Raw genomic sequence first — 27,527 nt, forward strand, 5'->3', positions numbered from 1 at the left:
CTGGATTCTAGGATACTTGTGCAGAATTTCAGAATAGGCTGAGTTAGATTTTAGGACAACACTGTTCTGGATTCTATTGTTTCATTAGATCTTAGGATATACTGTACAATGTTCCATGATATACCGTGCTGGATTCTATGACATAATGTTCCATGATATACTGTGCTGGATTCTATGACATACTGTACAATGTTCCATGATGTACTGTGCTGCATTCTATGACATACTTTACAATGTTCCATGATATACTGTGCTGGATTCTAGGATAAACTGTACAATGTTCCATAATATACTGTGCTGGATTATATGACATACTGTACAATGTTCCATTATATACTGTGCTGGATTCTATGACATACTGTACAATGTTCCATGATATACTGTGCTGGATTCTAGGATAAACTGTACAATGTTCCAATGTTTACCGTGCTGGATTCTGTTATACATTGTGAACTATTGTAGTAATGAATAGTATTCCACACTGCTGAAGAATATACTAAGCTGGCTGCTACTGCTACAGTGTTCCCCAAAATATTCTTTGTTGTAATATTCCAGAACATGTTTTGTGCTATAGTAAACATCTCCATTTTCCAACATATACTACTTCATTACACACTGGGCATAATTACAGTACATACTGTGCCGGGTGCTACAGCATACTGGGTATTGTACTCCATAGCACACATCCTTGGAATCTAGGTTATAATCAAGACCATACAAACTTGGATTCTTGAATTTACAGGGTAGTAGCATAAATATACTACATCTGCTAGGTTAAAAGCTACTGTATTATGTTATGTTTTGGTGCATTTTAGTATATACTCTGAAGATGTATGCACTGTGCTTCATGCTGCAACATGCTGAGAATATAATTTGCAGTATTACAGAATATACTGCACCGAATACTATAAAGATTTTACAATGTATATGATGAATTCTGATTTTTTTTATTTTTTATTTTGTACACTGTTGGATTTTAGGCTATACTCTACAGTGTATACTGTGTTAGATATGATACACTATTTTTCGGTTGCACAGTCTTGAAGTATGCAATATGCATGTATTTCAGCACAGTATATTTTGCTTTATTTCGTGATAAAATATATTGGATTCCGATGTATTAGCGGTTTTACATACTGTTTAGTATTCCAGCACATACTGTGATATATTATTGAAGTAAGGAATATTTCAGAATATGTTGTGTCGGATTTCCCAATCTGTTGTCTGATATTATAGAATATATTGTATTAAATTGTAGGATACATTATGCAATATTCCATAGTCTGCTGGATGTTAATGCTGCACGGTGATCTGTGTATGTGTATGCTTTCCTTAGCTGCATTTTGGGGTATTATTGGCAGTATTATGTAACTTATTATACTAGAATATGTTGATGGTAGACTATATACCAGCACAAGTTAGCTCCATGACATATAACACATTGTTTACTTTTCTAATTGTTAAAAATAGCGTTTACTGTCCTGGATGTAAAGATACACTTTGGCTTACTGATCAGGACTCAAGTACACAAATTTAAAAAATATAATACAGTAGATAAAGTGCAGGATTCTAGAATATTCCTTCCCAGACTGTGGCTAAACTATACGATTTAGAAAAAAAAACCTTCCTTTAAAAATAGTGCCTTGGGTGGGAAGAGATCTGTCTGTTGGAGTCTGGAGCCCTCCCACTTCCTCTCCAGCATGCTCTCCATGTTCCCTATACACAGCCCAGTCACAGGCTTAGCAGTTTAATTATGGTGACAAGGCTTGGATCATTTATTTCTTCAAACGTCTCTCTGACTCCAGTAATCCCTAAAAAGAACAGAATGAAGTGCACACCTTAAAGCACAGCCTAAGCTTAACACCTTATTATTTGCCAGGGTGTCAGCTAACATTACACTGAGCAGCCTGTTTTTATGAATGGGAGAAAGCCCAGATCATGGTGATAGCGGCTTATCCCCCATGTGTACCAGTTTATATAGCTGAGATAAGGAGAAGAGAACATGGTATCAGCTTCTCATCACACTACACAAGGCTTCCAGTCAACACAAACGGCTGGTTTATGAAGGTGAGATCTGAACATCTCACTGGCCCTTTGTGTAAAATATCTCCATCCTGACTTCTCCAGACCAGAGGTGGAGAATCTGGGAGAGAAGCTACTGTGATGTGACTTTCTTCTTCCTCTATCAGCACCAGCAGGTTAAAAATCAATGGAATCACTCTATCTATCTATCTATCTATCTATCTATCTATCTATCTATCTATCCATCCATCCATCCATCCATCCATCCATCCATCTATCTATCTATCTATCTATCTATCTATCTATCTATCTATCTATCTATCTATCTATCTATCTATCTATCTATCTATCTATCTATCTCTATCCATTATCCGTCTGTCTATCTATCTATCTATCTATCTATCTATCTATCTATCTATCTATCTATCTATCTATCTATCTATCTATCTATCTATCTATCTATCTATCCATTATCCGTCTGTCTATCTATCTATTCAGGTGCTCAATGATTGTTAATGGCAACCCAAATGCATTGAACATGTATTGAAAAAATGCATGATGCCCAATGCCCAAAAAGGTTCCATTTGGCATTTTGGTGCTTTTTTAAAAATGTGCATTTTGGTGCAGTTTATTTTTTTTGGTTTGTTTGTTTTAATGAACATTTTGGCACTTTTTAAACTAGCTTTTTGGCTAATTTTTTAACATCTGAATTCACACCTGTGCATTCCGGAAATCTGAGGAAAGCTCCATGCACACTAGGAGCAGAAAAAATGTCAACGTTTTTAGCTTAAAAAACGTGGCATTAAAGACATAAATTGAAAGCATATTATACAAAGTTTAGGCGAGTTTATGAGAGTTTAAGAGCATTTCATTTATAGGCTTTTTTTTGCACTACACCCCCTCTACAAAAGCCAGGAAATTATGTACAGTGACAACACACCTTTTTTTTTTTTTTTTTTTTTTTTTTTACAAAAAAAAGTTGAAACTTGACATTCAGAAGAGATAAGAGGAGTTTAGGAGAGGCTGACGTTTTTTACAGCTCCAGAAAACGCCATAGAGAGGTTTTTTTTCCTGCCTCTGAACATCCCTGACAAAAAACGCCTGTAGTAGTCATAATGTGCAAAGACACAATAGAAGTGCTTCTAGAGGCAGGAGAAAAAAACGTCAAACGCCTGTAGAATCAACGTTTTTTTAAGTCTAGTGTGCATTGAGCCAAAGGGTGCGTTTTTATGCACATTCTGGAAATCTGCAGAAAGGTGACTTTTTTGTGCATACAGAAAACTGCAGAAGGATGAAAAAAAAAACATGTATGCACACTGCACACTGGCTTAGAAATCGCTGCTTCTACAGGTAGTTTTGTGTTTTGCCTGTAGAAGATACTCAATGTTATTCTATGGGGGTTATTTAGGAAAGGCAAAACCACTTTGCACTAGAAGTGCAAAGTGCACTTGAAATTGCACTGAAAGTGCACTTGGAAGTGCAGTCACTGTAGATTCGAGGGGGACATGTAAGGAAAATAAAAACAGCATTTTAGCTTGCACATGATTGGATAATAAAATCAACAGAGCTTCCCCTTGTTTCAGATCTACCCCTTAGATTTACAGACTGCACATCCAAGTCCACTTTCAGTGCAATTTCAAGTGTAGTGCAAAGTGGATTTGCCTTTTGTAAATAATCCCCTATGTGTCCATGCACATTAGGACATTAAGAGGCATATTTAGAGGCAGAAAAAAAAAACCTTCTGGGTCATGTTTCTGATTGGAGCTTACTGGCAGAAAAAAACATAAAACTCTCCTAAACTCATTTCGATTTTGTACAAAACAATGCTCATGAACGTTTTTTTTACTCCCAAGAGAACAGACTTTTTTTTAAGCCCAGTGTGCATAGAGCATAATGCTTGCAGTGTCATTAGTTGTTAATGGCACCAGAAACATGGGCATAAAAAAAAGTGGCCACAAGGAAGGGCGTAATAAAATGCACATTAAAAAACCTGCGCTAAACTGCACATTAAAAAAAAAAACCCAAAATGCACATTAAAGCTAGCGCTAAAGAAAACTGCCAAAATGCTCCTTAAAAAAGGCCAAAATTCTCCTTTACATGCCAAAATGTGCATTAGAAAAACGGAGCAAAAAAAAAAAAAGCACTAAAATACACCTAAAAAAGTGCCAGTGCTCAGTGTTAGTTATTTTTCTGTAAAACTGGACCAGTCTGGTGCATCTGTGCATGGTAGAAATGGCTTCTAACTTTAGCTTGTTTAGTTAAGCTTTGGCAATAAAGCCTGGAAGCTGATTGGTTACTACACACAGCTGCACCAGATAGTGTGCACCAGTTTTAAGAAATCTGCCCCTGTGTGTTCTTTTTTAAGTTTGGTTTCACTTAACTGTAATCTCTCCATATCTCGCGAGATCACAGGCAGCCCTCCCCTTCTACACACATCACAACCGTTTTCAGAGGAAAAACATCTCCCCTCTTCTCCATCTGAGAACTGATGTACTCTGCTTCATAAACAGGCTCAGACAGAAGATGATTTCCTCTGAGAACTGCTGAGATCTGAGCAGAGCTTTCATAAACCGACAAATCCCCTTTTACATCAGTAAACACAGAAATGTAATATTTCACTTTCCTATAACATAGCTCCCAACTGTCCCTGATTTCCAGGGACTGTCCCTGATTTGGAGCAATGTCCCTCTGTCCCTCAATCTGACTCATTTGTCCCTCATTTTGGTCTGCTCCTCATAGTTGTATATAAAATGTATTTTTTATCTTTCAAAAAGTGTTTCCCAGTACTAAACCTTTCATCCAATTTCTAAACTGCTGCATTTGTACATTTTAGGAGCCAATATAAAGGCATAGTAGTGGTAAAAAAAAAGTCCTTGTGGATTTAATTAACCTTTTTTTGGGTTAATTTTCCTTTAAGGGGGTGTGGCAGGAGGCATGTCCTATGCCTACATACAATTTGCTAGTAGGTGTTCCTCATTCCCATCTCAAAATGTTGGGAGGTATGCTATTATCTAAAATGGGAATGGATATCTCACTTGGACTCTCTCTCTCTCTCTCTCTATACAGACATACCCCAGTTTTAAGTACACAATGGGGTTTATTTACTAAAGCTGGAAAGTGCAAAATCAGGCTCACTTCTGCATAGAAACCAATGAGCTTCCAAGTTTTATTACCAAAGCTTAATTGAACAAGCTGGGGTTAGAAGCTCATTGGTTTCTATGCAGAAGTGAGCCTGATTTTGCACTTTCCAGCTTTAGTAAATAAACCCCATTGTGTACTTAAAACTGGGGTATGCCTGTATATAGATGTATCTATAGATATAGCTATATATAGATATATATGGCTATATCTATAATGCATATATACAAAAAGAGAAAGGAAAAGCTTTATTGCCAGGATTGTGTTCCTATCTATCTATCTATATACATATCTGTATATATTTATATCTATATCTATATATATCTATATCTATCTATATATATATAGATATAGCAAAAAAATCTGGAAATAAGGCTTTCCCTTTGTCCTTTTATTATTAGATTTGAATGACACTCTCTCCATATACAAGTTGCTCTTATACCTGGGTGTTGCTCCTGTTCCTCTGGCTGGGTATACATTAGGGTACAAGGTGTGCTGCATGTAGACAACACATGGTGCAGTGTGCATCCTTCATTTTAGGATCTCAGAAAAGCTGTTTCCTCTTCCATGGACCCTGGCCAAGTGAAGGGGGCGTCTCCTGACAGTGGGCCAGTCATCTGCCATGAGGAACTCACAGCCATGAGTCTTCAATTCAGAGATCAGAGTCTCTACACTATTCTTTAAAACAGCTGGGACTAGTATACATTGTACACTGATTTACTAAAAAGAGTTATTCCATCAAAGCTTGTTTTCACTTGCTATCCTATTTTCTAAGGCAGGGCTACAATTGCCTCACAGTCTTTGTACAGACAGAAACCCAGAGGTTATAAAAAAAGAAAATGCATATACACATTGTATACCAAGTCATTATAACTTTCTATATCCCTATATGTATTAATATGAATTTTGTATTGATTTTCATACTCTTACCAGAATTAATTATTTTAATCTAAAAACGACAGATAACCAGAAGGCAGATATTCGTGATTTTTTTCGACGTGAAAGTATCACCACTTTGCTATATACACAGGGCAACAACAACAAAAAATCTTTATAATTGCTCTGGCGAAATTAATATAACATTGTTTTATAATTATTGTTATTATTGTTATTGTTATTATTATCACCACTGCTACGAAAAACAATAACTATAGCATCATCAACCACAGCAATAATATCCGAATACAGAAATAAAGTGTTTTCCAAAGGGGATACAACGTCTAGCAAATTACAGAGACACACGTATTTATTTATATGTTTTTATTTGCATTTCTTTTATATATATACACACACACATATATATCATCTGTAGTAGTAGCTGTTTATTTATGTTCTCTTAAAAAAATATATATATAGATTTTTTTCTCTCTCTTGAATATCTTCTATTTATCTGAAGACATTCCCGGTAGGAGTTTCTATGGCTATAGAATGGAAGGATTAGACATTACAAGAGAATAGCTGCTCCAGGATTAGGATAAAACAATCCGATCTTTATAATTTCTTTTACAGCATTTAAATAGTATTGTAGTGCTGGCAATAATATACACAAGTCCTCACTCGACAGGAAATGCAGCTTCCCTGGTAGCTGAGTTCACATAAAACAATGTATGTGATCATTCCAGTCGCAATCTTCCTAGTTTTGGATGTGTGATTTCAGAATCTCCTTGTCCACATATTGGCCTTAGAGTCGAAACAAACAAAAAGGGGTGTTTTATTTGTATGTGTGTTTTTGTTATGATTTTTTTTATTCCTGTACACACACACACATAATATGTCTATATATTGCAGATTATATATATATATATATATATATATATATATATATATATATATATATATATATATATACACCTGTATGCAAATACATATTTCTGTTTGTATATGTATTACAATATATTTTATTAAATAAATCACGTAAATCACACTGTATTGTCTATTTATGCTCAATTTATTTTATTGTGTATTGTTGTTGTCAAATAAGTAATAATGCAAATGGAGTACGATGTCAGTAGTTCAATAAATGTATACTTCCAGACCATATATCTATACATGTATGTACGTGTGATGTATGGGTAATGTTTGTATCTAATGTGTGTGAGGTATGTGTATGCATGTGGGGTGTGTAATGTATGTGTGCATATTAATGTGGTGGGTAATGTATTTGTATTTGTATATATGATTGTGGTGTGCATGTAAGTATGTATGTAGTGTGTGTGCTGTATGCATGTGGTGTGCCTAATGTATATTATGTATGTGATTTGTGTAATATGTGTATATTTGAACATGGTATGTGCATTGTATGTGCATATATGCAGTATGTGTAAGATATTAGTATGTATGTAGTGTGTGTAATGCATTGTGTATATATGAAAGTGATGTGTGTGTAATATATGTGTATGTGTAATGTATGTATAATGTATGTGGCATGTGTAATGAATATGTATATTAATGTACATGGTATGAGTGGGTATGTGGTGTGTGTAATGTACAGTATGTGTATGTATGAATGAATGTGGTGTGTGTACTGTATATGTATGCATGTGGTGTCTAATGTATATTTATGTAGGTGATGTGTGTAATATATGTGTATGTATGAATGTATTAGGTGTAATGTGTGTGGTGTGTGTAATGCATGTGTATATTAATGTATCTGGTATGTGTAGTGTGTGTGTGTAATATATGTGTATAATAATGTATGTGGTGTGTGTGGGTAATGTATGTATATACATGTGGTGTATGTGATGTGTGTGTATATGCATTGTGTGCAATGTATGTGTATATATGTGTTGTGTGTGTCATGTATGTGTATAATAGCTTTTGTTGTATGTGTAGTGTGTGTAATGTATGTGTATATATGTGATATGTGTAATGTATGTGTGTGTATTGTATGTTTATATTAATGTATGTGTAGTGTGCATGTGCATAATGTATGTGTATATATGCAGTGTGTGTGTAATTTATGTGTATAATCATTTATGTGGTGTGTGTGCGTAATGTATGTGTATAGATGTGGTGGGTTATATATGTGGTATGTTTGCGTATATTATTGTTATTATGTGGTATGTGCAGTGTATGTGTGTAATGTATGTGTATGCATGTGGTGGATTGGTGAGAAGAGTCAGTCTCCTGCACACACTGTAATAATGCTGGTTCACTCCTCTGTCTCAGGGACATACATTGATAAGTAATGTATATATGTGTCTGTAGCAGGGATACAGACATACCTCCCAACTTTTTGAGATGGGAAGGAGAGACACCTATTAGAAAAAGTATGTAGGCATAGGACACACCCCTTGTCACGCCCCTTAAAGGATAATTATACAAAGAAAAATTGTTGAACCCACAAGTGCTTTTTTTTTTAACCACTACTATTCCTTAATATTGGTTTTGAAATTTACAAATGCAACAATTTAGAAATTGATTGAAAGGTTTAGCCCTGGGAAACACCTTTTTGAAAGATAAAAAGTGCATTTTGCATATAACTATATAGATCAGACCAAAATCAGGGACAAATGAAGAGGAAAGAGGGACAGAGGGACTTTGTTCCAAATCAGGGACAGTACTTCAAAATCAGGGACAGTTGGGAGGCATGATATAGATTCATGAGAAATATATATATGTGACTGTTCCTGGGATATAGATTGATGAGTAATGTATATAGGGTGACTGTTCCAGGGATATAGATTGATGAGTAATGTATATAGGGTGACTGTTCCAGGGATATTTTTCAGCACTGCCTTAACCCTCTTGGGCATGGAGTTCACCAGAGCTTCACAGGTTGCCACTGGAGTGCCCTTCCACTCCTTCATGATAACATCACAGAGCTGGTGGATGTTAGAGACCTTGCGCTCCTCCACCTTCCATTTGAGGATGCCCCACAGATGCTCAATAGGGTTTAGGTCTGGAGATATGCTTGGCCAGTCCATCACTTTTATCCTCAGCTTCTTTAGCAAGGCAGTGGTCATCTTGGAGGTGTGTTTGGGGTCGTTATCATGTTGGAATACTGCCCTGTGGCCCCATCTCCATAGGGAGGGGATCATGCTCTGCTTCAGTATGTCACAGTACATGTTGGCATTCATGGTTCCCTCAATGAACTGTAGCTCCCCAGTGCCGGTGTTCTGCCTAATAGAGTCCGGCCATCCATATGTGTCCGCTCCGTACTGCGCATGCGCAGTACGGAGCAGACGAAGCTTCAGAAAATCTCCGAAGCTGAACGGCGCCTGCGCCGTGAGTGGAGGAGGTAGCCCCACTATCCAAGCGGACATAGGGTTTAGAATTTTAGAGGGCCCCTCGCGGGCGAGCTTCGCTCGCCACGCTTCGGGCTCGGCCTCGCTGCGTTCGGCTCTTTTTTATTCTAACTCTATGTCCACTTGGATAGTGGGGATAGAACCTGGACTCACGGCGCAGGCGCCGTTCGTCCTCGGCAATTTTCGGAATCTGTGCTCCTGTGTACTGCGCATGCGCAGTACGCAGAGGACAGCATCTGATGGAGGACCCTATTTGACAAGACACCGGCAGCCCTAGACCATGACATTCCCACCACTATGCTTGACTGTAGGCAAGACACACTTGTCTTTGTACTCCTCACCTGGTTGCCACCACACACTCTTGACATCATCTGAACCAAATACGTTTATCTTGGTCTCATCAGACCACAGGACATGGTTCCAGTAATCCATGCCCTTAGTCTACTTTTCTTCAGAAAACTGTTTGCAGGCTTTCCTGTGCATCATCTTTAGAAGAGGTTCCTTTTGGGATGACATCCATGCAGACCAAGTTGATGCAGTGTGCGGCATATGATCTGAGCTCTGACAGACTGACCCCCCACCCCTGTAAACCTCCGCAGCAATTCTGGCAGCACTCATATGTCTATTTCTCAAAGACAACCTCTGGATATGACGCTGAGCACATACACTCAACTTTGGTCGACCATGGCGAGGCCTGTTCTGCGCGGAACCTGCCCTGATAAACTACTGTATAGTCTTGGTCACTGTGCTGCAGCTCAGTTTCAGGGTCTTGGCAATCTTCTTCTAGCCTAGGCATGGGCGTCCGCAGGTAGGGGCAAGGGGGGGGTCAAGTACCCCCCCCTTGGAATCAGGGATGGGATCTTAAATTCAGCACAGTTGCATCGCTATCGGGGTGCGGGCTCCGTTCTTTCCCTATTCGTCATAACTGAGGGCCAATCAAAGGAGACTAGGAGAGCATCATGATACATGGGGATTACTTATCCTAGGGACTGTACTATGTCTGTAGTCTCTGAACATGTTAATGTGATAATGACATTGTCAAAAAGGGGTGGTGCATGGAGTCACCCTAAAATGATTCCCCCCCTTGAAAAAAGTTCTGCGGACGCCCGTGAGCCTAGGCCATATTTATGTAGAGCAACAATTCTTTTTTTTCAGATCCTCAGAGAGCTCTTTGCCATTTAACAGATTCACACCTAAGACCTTGTAACACTAACGAGTCATATGACACCGGGGAGGGAAAATGGCTAATTGGGCCCATTTTGGACATTTTCACTTAGGGGTGTACTCACTTTTGTTGCCAGCGGTTTAGACATTAATGGCTGTGTGTTGCGTTATTTTGAGGGGACAGCAAATTTACAATGTTATACAAGCTGTACACTCACCACTTTACATTGTAGCAAAATGTAATTTCTTCAGTGTTGTCACATGAAAAGATTTAATAAAATATTTACAAAAATGTGAGGGGTGTATTCACTTTTGTGAGATACTGTATGTGTCTGGAGCAGGGATATAGATTGATGAGTAATGTATATATGTGTCTGGAGCAGGGATATAGTTTGATGAGTAATGTATATATGTGTCTGGAGCAGGGATATTGTAGATTGATGAGTAATGTATATAAGTGTCTATCCCAGTGATACAGATACAGATAGATGACTTTTGTGAGAGACTGTATGTGTCTGTCTCAGGGATATAGATTGATGAGTAATATATATTTGTGTCTGGAGTAGGGATATAGTATATACATATATATATATATATATATATATATATATATATATATATATATATATATATATAGATTGATGAGTAATGTATATAAGTGCCTGGCGTAGGGATATAGATTGATGAGTAATATATATATATATGTCTGGAGTAGGGATATAGATTAATGAGTAATATATATTTCTGTCTGGAGTAGGAATATAGTTTGATGAGTAATGTATATAAGTGTCTGGAGTAGGGATATAGATTGATGAGTAATGTATATAAGTGTCTGGAGTAGGAATATAGATTGATGAGTAATGTATATAAGTGTCTGGAGTAGGGATATAGATTGATGAGTAATGTATATAAGTGTCTGGAGTAGGAATATAGATTGATGAGTAATGTATATAAGTGTCTGGAGTAGGAATATAGATTGATGAGTAATGTATATAAGTGTCTGGAGTAGGGATATAGATTGATGAGTAATGTATATAAGTGTCTGGAGTAGGGGCATAAATCTGGTGTGGATGTGACATATCCTCCTGTCATTTGCCTTGATGGGGACAGTCCCATCTCCTGCCATTGTATGTGAATGGGAGGAGCACACCGACAATGCCATTGTTCTGGGATTCTCTTCAGACCACAATGTGAACAGGAAACAAGGAGCAATGGGGATCTGAAAGGCTGTTTACAAGCTCTGCTGTTGTAAACACACACAGGTTTACTATCGCCATCACAGGGATGGGAACAGCCGGCAGACAAATAACGGCCATTCAGCCGGCCAGACACTGGCTGGAAGTCCAAGTTCAACTGCAATAGAGCAGACAGTCTGTCCGAGCTCTGCACACACGTCTGTCCATTTGGTGGTGGGAAGGTGAGCAGAGAGCACATCAAAGGGAACATCCTGGGTCACGTGACCAGGCGCCCCTCCCCCACTCTGCAGGCAGGCAGCATGACAATGGGGACAAGATTAGCTCTGGAATGGTCTCTGCATAGAAATGGGATCCTGTATAACATGGATCTGGAATGCACGGAAAATGTATAAATGATATTACTTCCCACAATAGTCATCAATATCACATACACTCCACGATCATTGTACCATCGCATTGCCTACCTTTGTATTTGTGAATATAAAACATTTTCTTTTCCCACTTTTCTATTGTGACAGTGAAAAAAAAACAACAACACACAATTGTCAACCTTTAGATATGCTTCCAGCTTTACACACACACACACACACACACACACACACACACACACACACACACACACACACACACACACACACACACACACACACACACACACACACACACACACACACACACACACACACACACACACACACACATATTCTTTCCTCTGGCTTCTATGGGAAGTGAGCATCATATATGAGACAGTGGGGGGGGGGGGGGATTTATTAAAACTTGTGCACATAGAATCTGGTGCAGCTGTACATAGTAACCAATTAACCAATTAGCTTTTAGATTGATTGTCAAAGCTTAATTGAACAAGTCGAAGTTAGAAGCTGATTGGCTACCACACACAGCTGCCCCAGATTCGGTGCCCACCAGTCTTATTAAATGTCCCCTAATGTGAAGAATGGCTAGGTAAGTCTGAGCCCCAAAAGCCTAATGCGCCATACCCTAATGACCTAAACACCAGTTGAACAGAACTACAAGTCCCAGCAAGTCTATACAATTTAAATGTACTATTTTAGTACAGAAATCCTTATTTTTGTGTTATAAGAAGGTGATGTCAGTCGATTTCCTTCCTTTTTTTTTTATATAAGTCAATGGTGTTTCTAATAATACAAAATTAAAACATAATTTCTAACCCAAATGCAAGGTATAAAAAAGGCTACAAAGTGAACCAGATTTAAATACAATGTTTAATAAGAAATGTTATACCTAAATAATGGAGTTCAATTAACAGGGATAGTGTTTTATTGTGTGTATGTACCAGCTGTTATTTCAGTAACCAAACATTCTGTGTAAAACTAGTTTTAAAAGTAGCACTAACCGAAAAACTGTTAGGAGCAGTAGTAACAGAAGAACTACTAGTATCAGTATGAGTAGTACTAACAGATGTAGCATTTTTAGGAGTAGTAGTAGTAGTAGTAGAATCAGTAGTAGTAGTACAAAAAAATACATTCTAGTAGTTTGTACCAGTTGGCACAAAAGAACTAATAGCAGCATCAGTACGAGTTAGTAACATAAGCACTGCTTCTACTAATAGTAGTATATGTAGTAGTAGCAGAAGATACAGTAGTAGAATAAGAAATAGTAGAAGAATGACTACTACTTCAGCAGTATAATCAGTAGTAGAAGTAACAATAGAATAATATTACTAGTATTAGTAGTTGGAGCAGTAGTAGAATGAACAAAAAAGTAATAGGTTCCAAATTCATAGTAGAAGTAGAAACATAACTATATAGTAATTGGACTAAAATAGAAGACGTAACAGCAGAGGGAATAGCAATGGTAAATAGAGGTTGTGACATTAGTAGCAATGCCAACAGAAAGACTGTGGTATTAGCAGCATTACCAGCAGAAGGTATAGTAGTGGTATTAGCAATAACAGCAGAAAGTCTATTAGCGGTAAGTAATTGTAGTGGGATTTCAGCAACAGTACCAGAAGAATGTCTAGTAGAGGTAAGTCGTTGTAATGTGTTAGTACCAGTACTGACAGGAGGTATAGTAGTGGTATTAGTAGCAGTAACAACAGACTGTCATGCAACGGTAAGCAGTACGTTTATTAATAACAGTACTAGAAGAAGATCTTGTAGTGGTATTAGTAGCAGTACCAAAAGATACTGCAATTAATAGCAATAACACCAGAAATACTATTTGGTGGTAGCAGTAGCCGTAACAGCAGAAGGACTAGAAGTGGTAGTGAAGAAGTAAGAAAAGTCATGCCAGTAGCAGCTGAACTTTGTTTAGTAGAGTTCAGAAGCTGTTTTTTTTTGCATTGTAAATACGACTATTTATATCACTTACACGATAATCATCATCCACCATAAACCTTTACTGAACAATAAAAAGCTTATTAAGCTTCTAAAGCTGGAACCAGACAACATGATATCCTTGGGTTAATAACAAAGCTAATATAAGTGGAAACACCAATAGAATAATCTGAGTAAATTTGGAAAACACAAGTAGCTGATCTTGTCCAGTTTATGGTCCCATAGGCTGGATTCTAAGCACCTTATGATTTAAAGTCACAGGAGTGTGATAAGTGCTGGAAGAAATCTCAGCATCCCAGATAGAGCCTACACATTCCCCTCCGGTGCCAATACATACTCAGCATGACTGTACAGAATAAGGCAATGGAATGTGGTGCCTGGTGGGCACACAAGACTGCCCAGCGTCACAAGGTAAAGGCTTCATTTGTTTGGTTATATATGTGTTTATTATATATTCTGCTGGAGCTCCAAAGGCACATAATATGTTGTTTATGAAAAATATATGTTTATAGAAAATACAGATTAGCCAATTGTTCAGACAGGGCTATACATACACCAACAGACCAGGGAGATGACAGAGTGGTCGGCAGACAGGGCTATACATACACCAACAGATCACAGAGATGTCAGGGTGATCAGCAGACAGGGCTATACGTACAATAGCAGACCACAGTGATGTCTGGGTGATCAGCAGACAGGGTTACACATATACACTATACACACCACAGTGATGTAAGGGTGAGCATTAGACAGGGTTATACATATATACACTATACACGCCACAGTGATGTCAGGGTGATCATCAGACATGGTTATACATATACACTATACACACCAAAGTGATGTCTGGGTGATCATCAGACAGGGTTATACAGGCATACCCCACTTTTAAGTACACAATGGGGTTTATTTACTAATGCTGTAAATCAGGCTCACTTCTGCATAGAAACCAATGAGCTTCCAGATTTTATTACAAAGCTTAATTGAACAATCTGGGGTTAGAAGCTCATTGGTTTCTATGCAGAAGTGAGCCTGATATTTCACTTTCCAGCTTTAGTAAATAAACCCCATTGTGTACTTAAAAGTGGGGTATGCCTGTACATATACACTATACACACCACAGAGATGTCAGGGTGATCATCAGACAAGACTATACATATACACTATACACACACCACAGTGATGTCAGGGTGATCATCAGACAGAACTATACATATACACTATACACACCACAGTGATGTCAGGGTGATCATCAGACAGAACTATACATATACACTATACACACACCACAGTGATGTCAGGGTGATCATCAGACAGAACTATACATATACACTATACACACCACAGTGATGTCAGGGTGATCATCAGACAGGACTATACATATACACTATACACACCATAGTGATGTCAGGGTGATCATCAGACAGGACTATACATATACACTATACACACCACACCACAGATATGTCAGGGTAATCATTAGACAGGGCTATACATACAATAACAGACCACAGAGATGTCTGGGTGATTATCGGACAGGGCTATACGTATAATAACAAACCAGAGAGATATAGTGGTCGGCAGACAGATATATACATACACCTATATACACCATGGGGGATGACAGAGCAGTCAGCAGGCAGGGCTATATATATATATATATATATACCCAATCCAAGAGGGATTACGGTGTGGTTAGGGTAATAACCCTTGCAGGTTTCTTTAAAAACTGGTACAGCAAATGCTAAAAAGCCCTAATCTGTCAGTTCATCCCTTTTATGTAAATAATGTACGATGTATGTTTATATATCCAATACATTACAGTATGTGATCATCGATCTGATGTCTGTCATCTAGTGTATATGGTGACACTGATCAGTCAGCTACATCATATTCCCAGTAGATATACTCCATACCTACATCTGCAGTACAGAAAATCACATGTTTGTGGGTAGAGCATGGTTAACTTGTATTTGGCACACACTATAAACACACAAAAAAGTGTTTGTGTGTATGTGTATGTGTGTGTGTATGTGATTGGGGGGTAATGAATATGACAGTTCCCTACATCCAGGTGAACCGGGGGTTCCTAGGCTGTGGGCCCCAATCTGTGCCACATGTCATTCATTATAAATCACTGTCACTACAGCCCTCTGAGCTGGGCGGTGCACTATAGAGGAGATCCAACTTTATTGCCTGTTTCTGACCAGTCTTAGCTTCTCAGGCTTTCTGTACAGAATACACATTGCGCAGCCGCAGAAGTCTGTATAACAACCTGATACAACACTGGGATGTTATGATAATATAATACTTTAGTAATTATGCAATGCAACTAATACACTGCACCACAAATGCTCACATCTGATCTGTCATAACACAAGCCATGGATAGGTCATGTAAAGTTTCATAATTCACCTCAATACACCTTCTGGGCCAATCGCATCACCTTTCACACCAACCCTGCTAACTTGTGTTATGTTTGTACTCATTTACTAAGCGAGCTGGGAACCTGCATACGCTAAATGATGTGAAAATCCACTTCCCTTATCCATTCCTGTCTAGATGAAATAAGTAAATAGGAACTAGGTGTTCACATGATTGGAATGCATATTCGCACAATTCATTGTGTAAACATTTTCAAATCCTTTAGTAAATTAGCCTCATTATACATCTGTATGTGTACGAACACAATCAGAATTGTTATTTAATTAAGAAGAATAAAAAATAAAAAAGCAACTTTTCTTTTTAATTTGTAGCTGAAATATGTTCTTTACCTATTGTCCCAATGACCTAGTGTCTCTACACTGTGAAAACTGTATATTGATTGTGGAAAAAAGGGATAGAGGATCTGAGAATATTCAGGCTCCATGCACACTGAGCTTCAAAAAAAAGTCTGTTCTCTTTGGAGTAAAAAAAAATGCTCATATAGAGCATTTTTTGTACAAAGTTTAGATGAGTTTAGGAAAGTTTTCCTTTTTTTTGCCAGTGAGCTCCAATCAGAAACATGAATGAGAAGGTTTTTTTTTCTGCCTCTAAACGTCTTAATCTGCATGGACACATTGGGGTTGATTTACTAAAGGCAAATCCACTTCGCACTACAAGTGCACTTGGAAGTGCAGTGACTGTAGATCTGAGGGGAAGATCTGAAATGAGGGGAAGCTCTGCTGATTTTCTCATCTAATCATGTACAAATGAAAATGCTGTTTTTTTTCTTCTTTTCCTTGCATGCCCCCTTCAGATCTAAAGCGACTGAACTTCCAAGTGCACTTCCAGCGCACTTGCAGTGCACTTTTAGTGCAAAGTGGATTTGCCTTTAGTAAATAAACCCCCATTGAGCTGCTTCTACAGGCTGAACACAAAACTCCTGTTAAAGCAACATTTTTTTTTTTACACCAGTGTGTATTCACTTTAATTTTCCACTCATGTAAAAAAAAATAATAAAAAAAATGTACATGTTTATTTTACTTTACACACGACTGGATAACTGAACTGAATATTCACACATTCGCATCTCTCAGCCAATGGTGCTTATCATCTCTCTTATTTGTTTTCTATAATAAATGTATTAATTTCCATAAAGAAAATATCATGCACGGTGAATAATTCAGTCTCAGCTCATTATCCCAGCACAACAGCGTGAATAGGAAATTATTTATGTTATATGAATACTAATGGAGAGGTTTACAAAATGATATAAGGACGCTGATAATATTACTGTCCTAAAAATATTCTCTCGCTCAGCCAGTGTGATTTGTGAGATAAAACAAAGGAGAAAATAACAACAAATCTATGTGTTGAATTTATGAATTTATCTCGTGGGTCACCTACTTTATATATATATATATATATATATATATATATATATATATATATATATATATATATATATATATATATATATATATATATATATATATATATATATATATTTTTTTAATATTTATTTATATATATGGGTGTGGGTGTGTGTTCATATATTTACCAGCATCGACTTACACAATAAGTATATCATTACACAAAAATGTGTAAGCATAACAACAGACAAGAGAGTGCAGTATTTTTTTTTTTTTTGCTGGAATGTCTCATTTAAAAAGCTGGGATATGTAACGGTATTATAATTAAATAGACTGACAAGCTAGCAAGCTAGTTACAATGTTACTTGTTTAAAACAAGTAACATTATAACAACCCTGTCAGTCTATATGTTACAGTGTAAGTTCACTTTGCATCTGTCCCTAAAATATTTATTTATATAAGTAACATGATTGCTTCTGCAAATCTGTAATTTAAATATGTGTATACTTTCGTATTGTGTGTGTGTGTCTATCTATCTATCTATCTATCTATCTATCTATCTATCTATCTATCTATCTATCTATCTATCTAGCTCTCTCTCTCTCTCTCTCTCTCTCTCTCTATATATATATTATTTTTTATATATATACATTCTAATCAGTGATGCCTTGTACACATGTTACATATTATATAATGTTGTGATCACATGCTTCCTCATTACTGGAAGCAGAGTATGATTGAGAAGAGATAGCTGCCATGCTGCTCTGCACCGAGAGCCTAGATTATCACAGCATACACTGAGAGGGGGGAAATATAAATTGCAAATGCTGTCATATGGATGTTTCATCTCTCAGTGATATACAGTATCTTTCATTGCTTCCATGCAAAATAATTATACATACACATATAAGGACATTCCCACATAATTTTTTTATCCCTGGTAAACATCAGGTAAATTTGGCCTGGAAGTCAAACACATGTGATTGGTACATATCGTTGAGAGATGTGATGTTTTAAGTATTTGTATGATTGTATTGTATAAAGCTAAGAAATCTGGCCATAGCGAGAACGGCATATTAATGACAGACTGAACTAAAACATAAGGGCAGATAGGATTTAAGGGATTTAAATGACACATTGGGGTTCTTGCTGCAAGGAAAAAAGGATATGTACACAGATAAATAGAGATAGGTACATTGAAAACTAGCTACAGATATATAGACCGATGTGAGAAAGCAATATATATATATATATATATATATATATATATATATATATATATATATATATATACAATTAGGTAATACTCTTAGATCTTTGTTTATGGATTGCTCAGGCTCTAAGGGATATTAGTATAGAACTACAGGGATAGTTTATATTGCTGTTACACTAGTTCATGACTGTGTTGTGTTGTGGATCTACTTCAATTATATGCAGCTCACTAATAAACTTTTTATTATTGATATTATTATTTATACCCCCTTTATGGAAGTCAGTGCTTACAACATACCTCCTAGTTTGAGTGATAATTTTAAACACCCTTTGATGCGAGTTAATTTATTTCTAGTACCCCACTATGGTATATTAATACTTTCTAAGAGGTGACTTGTGTTTTAAATTATTCATAAAAAAGTTAGACTTTCCAATAATTCATAATTTGCAAAAAACATAAAACTGATTACAATACATTTACTATGAAGCAGGAATACCCCTGATCATACCATAGGTACTCCTATTAATCCACTAGACATACCCACAGAACCCAGCTGAAGTAACTCCTTGGTGTACACATATAACTGGAGGGAAACTTGTGTTCCAGGATTTAAATGTACTGTTTAAATGCATATTCAGTATTACAAAATTATAATTTTTTATATACCAAGGAGTTTAGAAACAAAATATTCTCTTCCCTATTCCACCTTTCCCTATGGATTTGTATTTGAAAGGGTCAATAAATAATCAGGTGTTTCTTACTATACTGTATGTGTGCTAGACTAGCAAAATTGTACTACCTTGAAACAACCTGGTCAGTGGGAATGATCTATTCTTTTTTTAAATATGCACTTAGTCTAATTGAGTGGTTGGTGTTTGAAGAGAACACTGACTCAATGGTATGGGAAACTGGTCAGTATTTTAATTAAAGGATTATTTTTCAACCAGGGTTCCATTGCATTCTGGGGTCCTTCAGTGGCTGCTAGGGGATCCTTGAGCAGAGAGCAGTGCCAGGTTGATCTCTTGTCTACATTGACCACCAAAGCAAGGGTCACTACAATGTTCAATGTATTATTTGTTTTATTTCATGATTACCACTGAATTATTTTTATTTGTTATGTCCTTTATTATTTTAATTATAACTATCTACAACCTACAGATCATGCAAATGTTCCATGAACTATAGATATCATTTTTAGTGGGGGTTCCATGAGACCCAAAAACTTTTTCAAAGGGTAGGGTTGAAATAGGCTGGGTTAAAGTATTGTCAGTGTTAGTACTTTCATACTTAGAGGTACATTTTAATAAAAATTTACTAATTAACAAGTTTCTTGTTTTAATTAACATCCTATGTAAATGTAATGTAAATATAATTATTAAATAATGGTTAATCAGTAAAATGAATTAATAACTGTGTGTTGTATTTAAGGCTTGCAACTCAGCCTTTTGAGTAGGAAGGGGCCAGGAATAGAACATTTAACCGATCCTTAAATAACTTCATCCATTTTGTAATTAAAGTGGATTAGACTTCATTTTGAAAAGAGTTCCGAGTCAGATGGTGAGAAAAGAAATACAGATCAGGTGGGATCTCCTCCAGGGCTGCCTGGTCGTGGGTAAAAATCTTGCTATCACTGTGGAGAGATGGGAAATTAAATCTGCCTAAACTGTTAACAAAACAAAAAAATACTTTAAACTGCTTATCAACCATAGCATAGCATTGACATTGTCAGTGCCTTTATTTAATTTAAGATGTATCTTATCTAAGAAGAAAATGTGAAAAGTGGTTGGCAAGTTGTGCTCACCCTTTCCATAGGTAATAACAGTGATAATTCTTTAGGGAGGTTCAGTATTTAGGTATACTTTAAAAAAAAAAAAAACTGTGTCAATTTTTTCATTATCACAGTTATCCTAACACTCTCTATTCACTCATGCTCTGGTAACTCCAGGCCTGTGATAAGCTGTGTTAACTAGCAGTGAGTTATTGTGAAAGAAATGTGGGGAAGGGAAGATTTAACTAACTGCACATCAGCCATCCTGTGCAACTGTTAAAAAAAAAAAAAAAAAAAATATATATATATATATATATATATATATATGTTTAAACTACTATCTACTATTACCCTACCACCCTCCACCCTCCACCCTAAAGGATCATAGGTTAATCCTCATAGTCAAGTTATGAGGTTAGAAAAATAAAAAATAAACAAACAAACAAAAAAACATTTAAAACACATACATCTCCACCCAAAAACTGAAACACTGCTATCTGCTTTCATGTTTGTCTTTAAAAATGCTGGTATGTGCTAACTGAACCATCTCCACCCAAAAACTGAAACACTGCTATCTGCTTTCATGTTTGTCTTTAAAAATGCTGGTATGTGCTAACTGAACCATCTCCACCCAAAAACTGAAACACTGCTATCTGCTTTCATGTTTGTCTTTAAAAATGCTGGTATGTGCTAACTGAACCATCTCCACCCAAAAACTGAAACACTGCTATCTGCTTTCATGTTTGTCTTTAAAAATGCTGGTATGTGCTAACTGAACCATCTCCACCCAAAAACTGAAACACTGCTATCTGCTTTCATGTTTGTCTTTAAAAATGCTGGTATGTGCTAACTGAACCATCTCCACCCAAAAACTGAAACACTGCTATCTGCTTTCATGTTTGTCTTTAAAAATGCTGGTATGTGCTAACTGAACCATCTCCACCCAAAAACTGAAACACTGCTATCTGCTTTCATGTTTGTCTTTAAAAATGCTGGTATGTGCTAACTGAACCATCTCCACCCAAAAACTGAAACACTGCTATCTGCTTTCATGTTTGTCTTTAAAAATGCTGGTATGTGCTAACTGAACCATCTCCACCCAAAAACTGAAACACTGCTATCTGCTTTCATGTTTGTCTTTAAAAATGCTGGTATGTGCTAACTGAACCATCTCCACCCAAAAACTGAAACACTGCTATCTGCTTTCATGTTTGTCTTTAAAAATGCTGGTATGTGCTAACTGAACCATCTCCACCCAAAAACTGAAACACTGCTATCTGCTTTCATGTTTGTCTTTAAAAATGCTGGTATGTGCTAACTGAACCATCTCCACCCAAAAACTGAAACACTGCTATCTGCTTTCATGTTTGTCTTTAAAAATGCTGGTATGTGCTAACTGAACCATCTCCACCCAAAAACTGAAACACTGCTATCTGCTTTCATGTTTGTCTTTAAAAATGCTGGTATGTTTTCTTTGCTCAACAGTCTGTATCCCTGTCCAAATCACAATGCTTTATTATCTGCCTTGTCTTACCCAAAATTATGGCCCCTCTAACTTTAGTGCCCTCTTTCTAGCCTGTTTCTGAAGTTAGAATTTAGCCCTGTTAACCATCCAAGCTTTATTGCCTCCTGATTGATAATTGAAATCCACCCACACCCCACCCCTATCAGTATAAAGCTAACCTTCACTTTGGGGGAAGCTAATGCTGGGGGTCTTTCGCCAAGTGGGGGATTTCAATAAGTGGAAGCACTTCTGACTCTGCACTTCAGCGAATGCACAAAGCAAAGGTACACAAGAAAATACTTTGAACAACGCTGCATAGACACCAGGTGACCTTGTTTAACCCTTTAGCACTTTCTCCTTATAACATGCATTCTCTACCACTCCTTCTGACAGCTCTGTCCTCTCTACTAAAATTATCTCAACTCCACCCCACTTCTCCCCCCCACAGCATATATATATCACCCTCACTCCTGTCCTCTCCTTATTACTGCACCCACCAACTCCTAATAATTCTAAATCCACACACACTAAAAGTCTCCAAGACCCTGGGGCATGTCCCTTCATATAAATCACACTCCCATATTGCCTCCCTCACCCTCCTGCTTCTCCTGACTTCTGGAGATATATCCCCAAACCCTGGACCTCCATCATTAAACTGTACCCATCACCCTGCACCCTCTGGCAGCAGCCGCAATCAACACAATTTAATTCCGATTTCTATTCTTCCCAAGTCCAGACTCCCTTTCTCTTGTGCTCTTTGGAACTCCCGCTCTGTCTGCAACAAACTCACCTCTCTCCATGACATCTTTATCACCAACTCATTTAACCTACTCGCCGTCACCGAAACCTGGCTCCACGAATCAGACACTGCATCTTCTGCGGCCCTATCCCATGGTGGGCTTCTTTGGACTCACTCCCCCAGATCCAATGGACATAAGGGAGGAGGTGTTGGAATCCTTCTAGCCCCACATAGCACCTTCCAGGTACTTCAGCCACCTCCTTCTCTGTCACTCTCCTCTTTCGAAGCACACTGCATTCGTCTCTTCACGCCAATTTCTTTAAGAATAGCCGTGATCTACAGGCCCCCTGGACCAGTATCAACTTTTCTTGATGACTTCTCTGCCTGGCTACCCTACTTTCTTTCTTCTGAAATCCCCACAATCATTCTCGGGGACTTCAACATCCCTATTAATACTAACACCTCTGCTCCTTCCAAACTTCTCAGCCTAACCTCCTCCTTGACCTGAAACAGTGGATACATGATCCTACTCACTCCGGGGGCAATATCCTTGACCTCGTTTTCTCTCACCTTTGCACTCCATGCAACCTCTCTAACTATCCATTCCCTCTCTCTGATCACCACCTTATTAGTTTCACTCTCTCCCTCTCCTTCACCTCCTCTCCCTCCAACCGCATTAAAGTTACCCGCAGAAACCTACGTCATCTCAAGCCTTCCCTTCTCTACTCTGCTCTTGACAACCTCCACGACAAAATCTCACCCCTATCCTGCACCAACCTAGCCACTTCTGTCTACAACACTTCACTTCTGGCCTCTCTGGACTCTCTGGCCCCCCTCACCACACACAGGATCAAGCCCCGACCCCTTCAACCTTGGCAAACAGATGTCACTAGAAGTTTGAAAAAACGTAGTCGTGCTCATGAGCGCCTGTGGCGCAAGACCAAGTCTCAGAGAGATTTCAACCAATATAAATCTGCCCTCCAAAACTACAATTCTAGCCTCCTCTCTGCCAAGCAGAACTATTTTATCACTCTCATCAGCAACCTATCATCCCGCCCCCGTCAACTCTTCTCTACTTTCAACTCTCTACTTCGTCCTCCACCACCTCCACCCACCAACTCACTCACTGCCCAGGAGATTGCTAATCACTTCAAACAGAAGATTGATACAATTCGCGCAGAGATCTCTACTGTTCTAATACCCCCCACGCTTTACACTTCATGCCCACAGTCACAATCATTACTTCCCTCTTTCAACCCCACCACTATAGACGAAGTTGCTAAACTACTTGGTAATGTCCACCTTACCACCTGCCCTCTGGATCCTGTTCCCTCGCAAATGCTACGTTCACCCTCTGACTCTATGCTACACTCTCTAACTCACATCTTCAATCTCTCACTCTCTTCTGGCATCTTCCCCAACTCTCTAAAACATGCACTTGTCAAACCCATACTTAAAAAACCCTCACTGGACCCATCCAATCTTAACAACCTACGCCCCATCTCCTTGCTCCCCTTTTTATCCAAACTACTCGAACGTCTGGTCTACAACCGACTGAGTGACCACCTCGCTGATAATGGCCTTCTTGATCCCCTTCAGTCTGGATTTCGTCCCCAACACTCCACAGAAACTGCTCTCCTAAAACTAACAAACGATCTACTAACGGCCAAAACCAATCGACATTATTCTGTACTCCTCCTCCTGGACCTCTCTGCTGCCTTTGATACAGTTGACCACCCCCTCCTTCTCAAAAAACTCCACACCTTTGGTCTCTGTGACCGTACTCTACAATGGTTCTCTTCCTACTTATCCAACCGCACCTTTAGCGTTTCTTACAACTCTACTTCCTCCTCTCCTCTTCCTTTCTCTGTTGGGGTCCCCCAAGGTTCTGTCCTTGGACCACTCCTATTTTCAATCTATACCTCCTCTCTGGGTCAACTGATAGCCTCCCATGGCTTCCAATACCACCTCTATGCTGACGACACCCAAATCTATCTCTCTACCCCTCAGCTCACTCCCTCTGTCTCCTCACGTATCACTAATTTACTATCAGAAATATCAGTCTGGATGTCACACCACTTCCTCAAAATCAATCTATCCAAAACCGAACTTATAATTTTTCCTCCCCCATATGCCCCTTCCCCTGATCTCACTGTCAAAATTGATGGCACAACCATAAGCCCATCCCCTCATGCCAAGATTCTAGGTGTAGTCTTGGACTCTGAACTCTCCTTCAAGCAACACATCCAATCACTGTCCAAATCTTGCCGCCTCAACCTCCGCAACATCTCCAAAATACGCCCCTTTCTAACCAATGAGACAACAAAGCTCTTAATTCACTCGCTGGTCATCTCTCGCCTTGACTACTGCAACTCCCTCCTCACTGGCTTACCTCTACATAGTCTAGCACCTCTTCAATCCATTATGAATGCCGCTGCCAGACTCATCCACCTTACCAATCGCTCGGTGTCTGCTACCCCTCTCTGTCAATCCCTCCACTGGCTCCCGCTCAGCCAAAGAATTAAATTCAAAATACTAACAATTACATACAAAGCCATCCACAACTCTGCCCCCAGCTACATCACTGGCTTAGTCTCTAAATACCAACCTACTCGTCCTCTTCGTTCCTCTCAAGACCTCCTGCTCTCTAGCTCCCTCATCACCTCCTCCCATACTCGCCTCCAGGACTTTTCCAAAGCCTCCCCAATCCTATGGAATGCCCTACCCCAATCTGTCCGCTTATCTCCTACTTTATTAGCTTTTAGACGATCCCTGAAAACACTTCTCTTCAGAGAAGCCTACCCTACCCCCACCTAACTGTATTTTCATTTTCTCCATCAGCTCATCCCCCCACAGTTAAAACCTTTTGTTTCAACTTGACCCTCCCTTCTAGATTGTAAGCTCTAACGAGCAGGGCCCTCTGATCCCTCCTGTATCGATTCGTATTGTAAGTGTACTGTCTGCCCTCATATTGTAAAGCGCTGCGCAAACTGTTGGCGCTATATAAATCCTGAATAATAATAATAATAATAATAATACACACTTTTATTAAAATAATAAAGTATATATGCAAAAACACTTTTTTTTTATTCCCCCTGCCATCCCTACTCCCCCTAGCTAACTGCATTAATCCCTTGACACATTCATCTGCAGACACATTTCTTTTTCTTTTTTAGACTAAGTTCACACTTCTGATCAGATGCTTGACAACACAGGACAAATCCAGTGCCTTGAGGTGATTCAATTCGCATTTGCTAGCGCTTTACAAGTTATTCATTCATTCATTCATTCATTCTGCAGGTGGTTGCAGGTGCAGGAATCGCACCTTTTACCGCACTTGCAACTATCCGCAGCCAAAGTGCGCTATTCTTAAAAGACGCACGGGCTGCCATTCATTCTTAGTGGCACCCCCCATGAATCTAAAAACGCAGGGCACTTGTAGGTGCGTGAATGTGCGTTAACTTCTCTGCCACTGTATTTTAAATGCAGGAACTTTTTTTTCTGTATGAAATGCAGGCTATGCAGTCCATTCATTTGAATGTGGCTCGCACAACCGCAAAGTAAATAAAGCCTTACAGCTCATCCTGTGTTACAAAGAACAGAGCAACAGGTCGAGGCCGGTTGTCAATCAGGAGTAACTGAAAGTGTGTGAATGAGTATAGTTAGCCTAAGTTTGCACTAATGTGGTGCTGGCCACATTCCAGTCGCACTGCCCTTGCGATTTGCAGTGGGTGTCAGTGCAATCTTAACGACACCCCAAATGTAGGTTACAAATGCTGTGTTTTTGCCTACACCAGGCCAATTGGTACAAAACAACCATACATTTCAGTTTCAGCGTGGTTCCAAAATTGGTGAAAGCACATCTTTGGTGCAATGTGGTGCAATTTGAACCCATTCAAAATGAATAAGCTCAAATTGCACCACACTGAATCGCATGTGAATTGCACAAGAGTGCAGTGCAGTTCCTGAGTGATTCAGATGTAGTTCATAGTGTGAACTGAGGCTTAGAAAGGCTCCCTTCTAGATTGTAAGCTCTAACAAGCAGGGCCCTCTGATCCCTCCTGTATTGATTTGTATTGTAAGTGTACTGTCTACCCTCATATTATAAAGCGCTGCGCAAACTGTTGGCGCTATATAAATCCTGAATAATAATACATATCAGACCTACCTGTCAATTGCCAAGCACCAGACAAGCTAAAGCTGGTCAGATGTTAATAATTTTTTTTGTTCAACCAGCAGGGTTGAACGTAAAAACAACTTAATTTCCGCATCCACACACATTGAGTATGTGGATGGGGGAATCCTTCCTGCTAAGCTCTTGTGTTCTGATGCCAAGGAGACTTCCCCTCCATCAGAATATACTTGTCACAGTACTGCAGGCTATAGCTGGCAGCACTTATCTATAGGGAAAACTGGACAAGCTTGTT

Source organism: Lithobates pipiens, unplaced genomic scaffold, assembly GCF_037356315.1.
Source record: "Lithobates pipiens isolate NorthernLeopardFrog02 unplaced genomic scaffold, aLitPip1_a1.2 Scaffold_16, whole genome shotgun sequence".
In the NCBI taxonomy this organism is placed as follows: Eukaryota; Metazoa; Chordata; class Amphibia; order Anura; family Ranidae; genus Lithobates; species Lithobates pipiens.